The sequence below is a fragment of the Vidua chalybeata genome, chromosome 1 (genome assembly GCF_026979565.1).
Source record: "Vidua chalybeata isolate OUT-0048 chromosome 1, bVidCha1 merged haplotype, whole genome shotgun sequence".
In the NCBI taxonomy this organism is placed as follows: Eukaryota; Metazoa; Chordata; class Aves; order Passeriformes; family Viduidae; genus Vidua; species Vidua chalybeata.
In genome coordinates this window covers 101,503,517-101,510,095 of record NC_071530.1, presented here as the reverse complement: position 1 = coordinate 101,510,095, position 6,579 = coordinate 101,503,517, and the positions used below count along the sequence as shown (strand labels likewise).

General features: G+C 42.9%; 1 long non-coding RNA gene across 1 annotated transcript; it reads right to left on the bottom strand.

The window, feature by feature from the left end:
• Positions 1 to 4,069: 4,069 nt before the first annotated feature.
• On the bottom strand, positions 4,070 to 5,952 carry LOC128800890 (uncharacterized). The gene is made up of 3 exons (XR_008435066.1): positions 5,886 to 5,952; positions 5,623 to 5,673; positions 4,070 to 4,282 (listed from the first exon to the last, which is right to left on the bottom strand). It is a non-coding gene; the product is annotated as an uncharacterized LOC128800890 (long non-coding RNA).
• Between the last annotated feature and the right edge of the window lie 627 nt (positions 5,953 to 6,579).

Genomic DNA, 6,579 nt, shown 5'->3' with positions numbered 1-6,579 from the left:
AAGGAAGGTGACTGATAGCTGAGAGACAGAGATTACTGGCTTGTGTTATACTGTGCAGAAACATTACATGACCATTCCCAGCTGTTGTTCCGGCATGGGGTACACCAGCTGTCTCATCAACTCACACCATGGAATAACAGCACAGGAATCTTCCATATTATCCTGCCATAAGAAAACAACTCCTCCTGACAAGACCCCAAAACTAAAAAAGAATATCTTGAAAGCTAATTTTTTTTGCTTCCTCTGATTACATTTTGCCTTCCAGGAAGCAGATGTAAACACAGTCCACATCGATTCCAGCTTTGTAATCACCAGCCTTTATTTTTGTAAATGTATCTAAACTGTTAACTTCATTTTCACAGCACTTAAATTACTTGGAAAATTCTTTCTCATCCAGACTGCCAATATGTAGTGTGACAGATTTTGGCACTATTGGAGCAGTGTACCCTGCCTGCCTTCTGTGCATGCTTCTGTGGATATGTTAATCATTACTGCACAGCTTTCCAAACCAATCAGATATTGCTGAATGTTATGTACATATAAATTAAGCAAAATACATGCATTTTTCTTTTTAATTCTGCCTTTTACAAGAGATTGTGACATTCAAGACGTAAAATCAAATTTGCATTTTCACCAGAATTTAGATTTTATAGGGACAGACTTAGTAAAAGACAAGATTAGCAAAAATAGCCCTATTGTATTTTCCTTTTCTAAATTTGACTGGATCTAATTCTTTAAATGTATAACCAGTATCTTATTCAACACAAAGCTACTATACTTGATCCCAGATATGAAACTGGCAGGAAATGGTTTACTACAACAAAATGCAGAAGTGTGCTTTCACCAACTTGCCTGAGGAAAAGGCTAAAAATCTTAAACCTGTGCTTTAATTGTAGCTGAATTTTAAAAATACCAGATGCTATTTGATATTTCGATATGGAAATAATAATAAAATCTATGAATACTAATGCTTCAGGGTCTTACAGTGTCATAAAGCCACAATAATGCTACTGAATATATCTAAATTTTGCTGATACAGAACTGGTGGAAGGGTAGAGTCAGATCTCAGGTATTTTTCACCTGTTGTGTTTAACCTGGACATACCTTTACCTACCATGGTCATTGCTGTGTGTGCAAAGCTCAGACATCAGAGCTTTTTGTCTAGAGAATATGAAGCAACACTATCCTTAGGTAAAGGGAGCCCTAAACACATTCAAAGACTATATAGTGTGGGAGAAACTCTAATTTAAGCCACTGTGGGTGGCTGAATACTCTGAATCCTTTTATGTATCTTTTAAAAATTATGAGCTGACAGCATCATACCTTACCTACTACCCTGAAGGTCATTTCGTGCTGTCCTTGTTCTCCTGGGGGAGGTAAGGCTTGTCGAATGAGTAAGAGCCAGCAGTATCTAGATACCTTCCTCCCCTTCACTTCAGTTAAAATTAGGCACAGAAATGCCTTTGTGGGTTTGGGCCTGGTGAGCAGTGAGATATGGCAGGGAATCAAAGTGACCTGTAGGAACAGCGTGGCAGCTGAGCAGCTGCAGTGGGTATTTTGTGGCAATGCTGGTGGCAGATGGACCAAAGGAATTGTCTCTGGATGCATCAAGGCTATTCTCCTCTCCGTGCAGAAGCCCACGCTCACCTGAGGTTGATGCTGACTCTCTAGGATGGATGGAAATTACAGCTGACCTAGTAACTTGTGCTAGCTGTCCCATCAGCTTTCTGAAGAAAGTGTTTTCTTAGAAGCACTTCTAGAAGTCCTCTGCAAGTTGGTGGTGTGGCACTTTTTAGGAATTTGCAAAAAAAGTGACATTGCAAGCAACCAGACAAGGGCTGGACAGTGTACAGAGACAGCTTCCAAGAAAAAAGGCTAATATCAACAAATATAGGTCGGATACACATAATCATTTATCTACTCTGGCCACACTAACAGTAAACCAGCTGCAAACATATGCAGATGACATGCTGAGTGTACTTCAAAGGCTTTTTACAATTCCTTAGTTTGGACAGAAGCAAGGCAAAGTGGGTGCCAAGATAGACACAGGAATCTTCCCCAGACAACCATTTCTTAGCCTGGCATTGCATCTTGATTACTCCCTTTCAGAAAAGGAGAGCTGCCATAATTACCTGGTTTCTTTGCTGTTATAATTGGCACTAAGCAAGATGATTTTATGGTTGCATTTAATTCTCAAGCCTAAAGGAAGGGAGAGAAGCCTAGGGCAGGGGAAGGTGGAGACATGGATTTTAGCTGAAATAATCTGTAGGGCTGAGCAATTTAGCTAGAGAGCCATCAAATATCCAGTGGAAGGATTGGGGAAGTTCCTTCCCATTTTCCGAGGCTGCTTCAGACAATGTGCTGGAAGTTTGTGTGAGGGGCAGACTGTCCTGGTGCCCTCTCAGGGTCATCATCCAAGAGCTGTGCTGGGGGCAGGGAGACACAAGCAAGCATACAGAATGGTTAAAAGCTGCCCTGCAAGGCCAGGAGCTGGGCAACATGGGAATAAGTGTCATGCCTGCTGGGAGGGCCATGTCCCTGTTAACCCTGTTCAGAAACTGCCACCTCACTTTGCAAATGCTCTGAGGGTTTGTTGTGAGCCCTTTGTGGCAGTGAGGTGCACCTGGGCTCATAAACACTGTGTACCACCTATGAATGAGCACTGGTATGATTAAGTCTCGGTGAACTTTCTTTTTTTGTCCAAACAGATAGAAGATCCCTTACAAATCTTTCAGGTGTAGTTCCAGTATATTTTCCATACTGGATACAGCTACAGATTTCTTGTCTTTCCAGAAACAAAGGTGCCACAAGGGTTGTGTACAATGACAGGTAGCAAACAGTGCTGAAAATCCCAAAGAAATGTCATCATAAATATCTGTTGATTTTGAAGTCATGTAAATATGACAACCGAGCTCAGGTTCAGTTAAAAAAAAAAAAAACATATAAGCCTCTACAAGAAAAAAAAAACTTGTGCACATATAAAACCCTTCCTGGGATTGTGATTTTTCCAAAGTACTGTGAAATGAAAGTTGTTTTTCATTCAACAGCTACAGCTGTGACTCCAGCTGTCCCTCCTGAATGTTATTTGATTCAGGAAGCCTTTCATGCTGAGGATTGACCTTTCAAAGGGATTCATATTGTGTGTTACCCCTTTTTGTGCTTCATTATGTATATGCTGATGAGCTGAGGGTGGTGGCCAGGTGATAAATTGCTAGCAAGTGATAAATTGCTAGATAACCTACTCATTAGTTGGAAGGCTTGTAAGTAAAGTAGAGAAGAAAGAATCATGAAGATCAAGGACTGTTAGTGGAAGCTGGTGAGAGGTCCTGTGGAATAGGATTAAAATGAGTGAGTCTCAACCTGACTGTATTGGTGGGTGCTGCATGTAGTTCATGCTGCTTTTTGGAAGGGGTGGCTGGACATTCCCACCATGACTGGAAAATTTTCTCCTTTAGCACTTTGCACCTGTGAACTTTAGTGCTTAGGAGTGTAAATAGATTGCTCAGCCTGTGTGTACCTCTGTAAGTCTGTGCTATTATAATCTTCAAATGAATAGCCATGGTGTCTTCTACGTGGAAAAATAAGAGTCTTCTCCTTGGGGTAGCAAGGGATGGGCACTTGGTTGATGCTGACTCCAGCGTGGCTTGAGATGTAAGGCCACGCAGTACAGCAGTGCCACCTTCCACCTAAGGAAGGCTCTCCTTGTTGAAGAAACCCTTAATTTTAATAATTAAAGGACATTGATTGTCCTTTCCTGCCCAAGATAAAAGCATCACACTTGTGTGTTACCTGTGAATGCTGGTAAAATACCTGTAGATAAATGTTGCAGTTTCTGGCACTATCTTTTGGAGTTCTTGAGACAGCAAATGCTTTTCAAGGTGTGCATGGCTGGTGGAAGCCACCCTTTTGCCTTAGCTGGCAGAAGATCATGTTTAGTGCCTATCAAGACTTAGTTCTTGAAAACTGCCTCCTGAGAGAAACACTTTTAATTAGCTGGGCCTTCCTGAAATGAGTAGGTGCAAATGAGTAAATTTAATTACTTAATGCAGCAGCCTTCCCATGTAGGCAGTTGTGGCTTTTTCTTGTCTAAAAATGTTTCAGACAGAACTTGGACTTCTGGTCAATTGGGGCTGGCAATCAGTGTGAAATTAGCTGTGTTTTTGCTGGTATTGGAGTGAGATTGGTCTCTTGCCATAATTTTTTGGCAGCACAAGCCACATGTAAAAAAGAGACAATACTGGAGTCGGACACAGCTATGAATCCCCTGTGGCTGTCTCCATACCTATGAAAAGAAAATGCCTGATATTAGCAATGACGCACCAACTTTGGGAACTGTTCCAGGAGTTGTCCCTGAAGCATCCAAGGAAGATAACAGTTAAGTATATGCTCCTGGAAACAGAAGGGCAAACATACAAAGCATGTTAAGTCCAGGCAGCCAAGCTGCAAGGATGCTGTGAACAGAATAAGCCTAGGAGGAGCCACAACAGATATGCTGGGGCTTTCACAGCTTTGTCTGCAGTGGGAGATTAATCTAGACTTCTTTATTGTGCCTACAATACAAGGCTGGGAGCAGGTAACCTCCTACCTCTTTCTGCAGAGGTTCCCATCTGCAGTGACTATACCCTGGAGGAGTTTGTACCAGCTGCAATGGACCATCATAAAACACTCTAAGACATGGAAAACTGTTTATGGTGCTATTGAAGCACTGGTGCTTGACAGCAAATACTTTTATTTATAGCGTCAACAGCTCACCTGAGGAAGCAATGCTTGTTCTCAAGACCATGATTTTGAAGGCCCAGCACTGCAAAACTTTGGGACCATTCACATGTGTATATGTGGCGATACTAGTGTTTTATGCCCAAAGTTATTTTATTGCTGCAGACAGCTGTATTTCAAATTCTTGGAGCCTGGAGAAGCATGGTGAGCAGTTAGCAATATATTAACACAGATTAAAAAATACTTCTGAATATCTGTGCCTAGCAAACTGCTGTCAGGGTGAGGTGGAAGTGGCACTGAGGGCTTGTAGCAGTCAGCTTTTCAGACAGTCTTTTGTAACATCCTGTAAAGGGTCACTAATACTATTTTTCAGGACTATTTTCTAGTTATGTACAAAAACATCTTAAATCCCTTCAAAGACATTTAAGTGAGATGCAGTTTGAAGAGAGGATTTTTTTTTCCCAATTGAGCAATGGAGAGAACTTAAAGGGGAGACGCCAATAAAATTACAGGCTTTTTGGGTTATCCAAGTGGTTTGACGTGGAAGTGAATTTTTTCAGGAAGTTGGTAGTCAAACCAATCGGTTGTCAGGTTTGGATATTGGCATTTGGACTGACCACTGAAGGTATGGACACGCCTCTGAGAACACAGGTGGTTAAAAACAAGAACTCCCAAGGGAACTGTCTCTTTGGTTCGGGTCAGAGAGTGCAGGCTCTCCCCTGCCCAGCCACGGGCTGGGTGGGGGAGGGGAAGCCATATGGCCTGGTCAAGGTAGACCAGGGGGTTGAAGGACTGGAACTGAGCCAGCTCCTGCGGACAGAAGGGTGGAGAGAAACGGAGATGCCTTTGTCCCATCCCCCCCCCCCCCCCCCCCCCGAGGAAAAGAGACAGAGAGTTTGACAGTACCTGGAATATTACTCCTCCTTGATTTGAAGTAGATGAGAGACAGTCCGGGACCTGAGATGTTAGAAGAAGAAATTTTTAAGTGAAAGGAGATGGAGTGGCTTGTGGCTGGACTTTTCTTGTTAGCCATAGACTGAAACAAATTCTCCTGCAATAGAGACTGCATTTTGGGGGGATGCAATGGTGATCCAAAGAGACCTGCTTCAGCAACTACCAGCAAAAGGAGTGGCAAGAAGAGAGAAAAGCTGAGGAGGGTGTGGTGATACCCTCTGTCTTCAGGAAGATGATGATCTCTGTTCTTGGACCCTCAGCCCCAGGGGAGGAAGAAATTGCGGGGGGACTGTAGTCCCAGGATGAGAAGCTGAACTGTTGTATCTTTGGGTCTGTGGCAAAGCGTCCTTAAAGGAGCCCTATGAGCAGTCTGTCCATGCACGGTGGTGAGAGCACTGTGACATGGAAAGGAGAGTGTCACACTGGCAGATTTTTCTCTGGGTGGTTGCCATGTGTGACATGGAAACACAGGAGGTGGCAACTGTGTTTCCTGGGGGGGGGTCAATGGTGCAAGAGAGACTCCTCTCTCCCTTGATGGACTGAGTATTGATTATCTGAAGGGTGGCAACTTGATCAGGAATCCCGGGTGATGTCTCAGTGTTGTTGTTTTGGAAATTGGGTGGGAGGAGGAGTGTTTTGAAGGTTCTTCATCCTGAATTTAGTGTGTGTGTCTTTTACAGTAGTAGTAGTTTAAAAAAGTTTTTTTATTTCCTTTGTTATTAAGCTTGGGCCTGCTCTGCTCTGTTCCTGATAACATCTCACAGCATTTATGTTGGGAAGGTGTATTTTCATGGGGGTGCTGGCATTGTGCCAGCGTCAGACCATGACACCAAGATAATCTTAATCTGAAAATTAGAAGCAGGAACATCAGGTTAAGAATGGGGTGAGAACAATTGCTTTGACAATGAA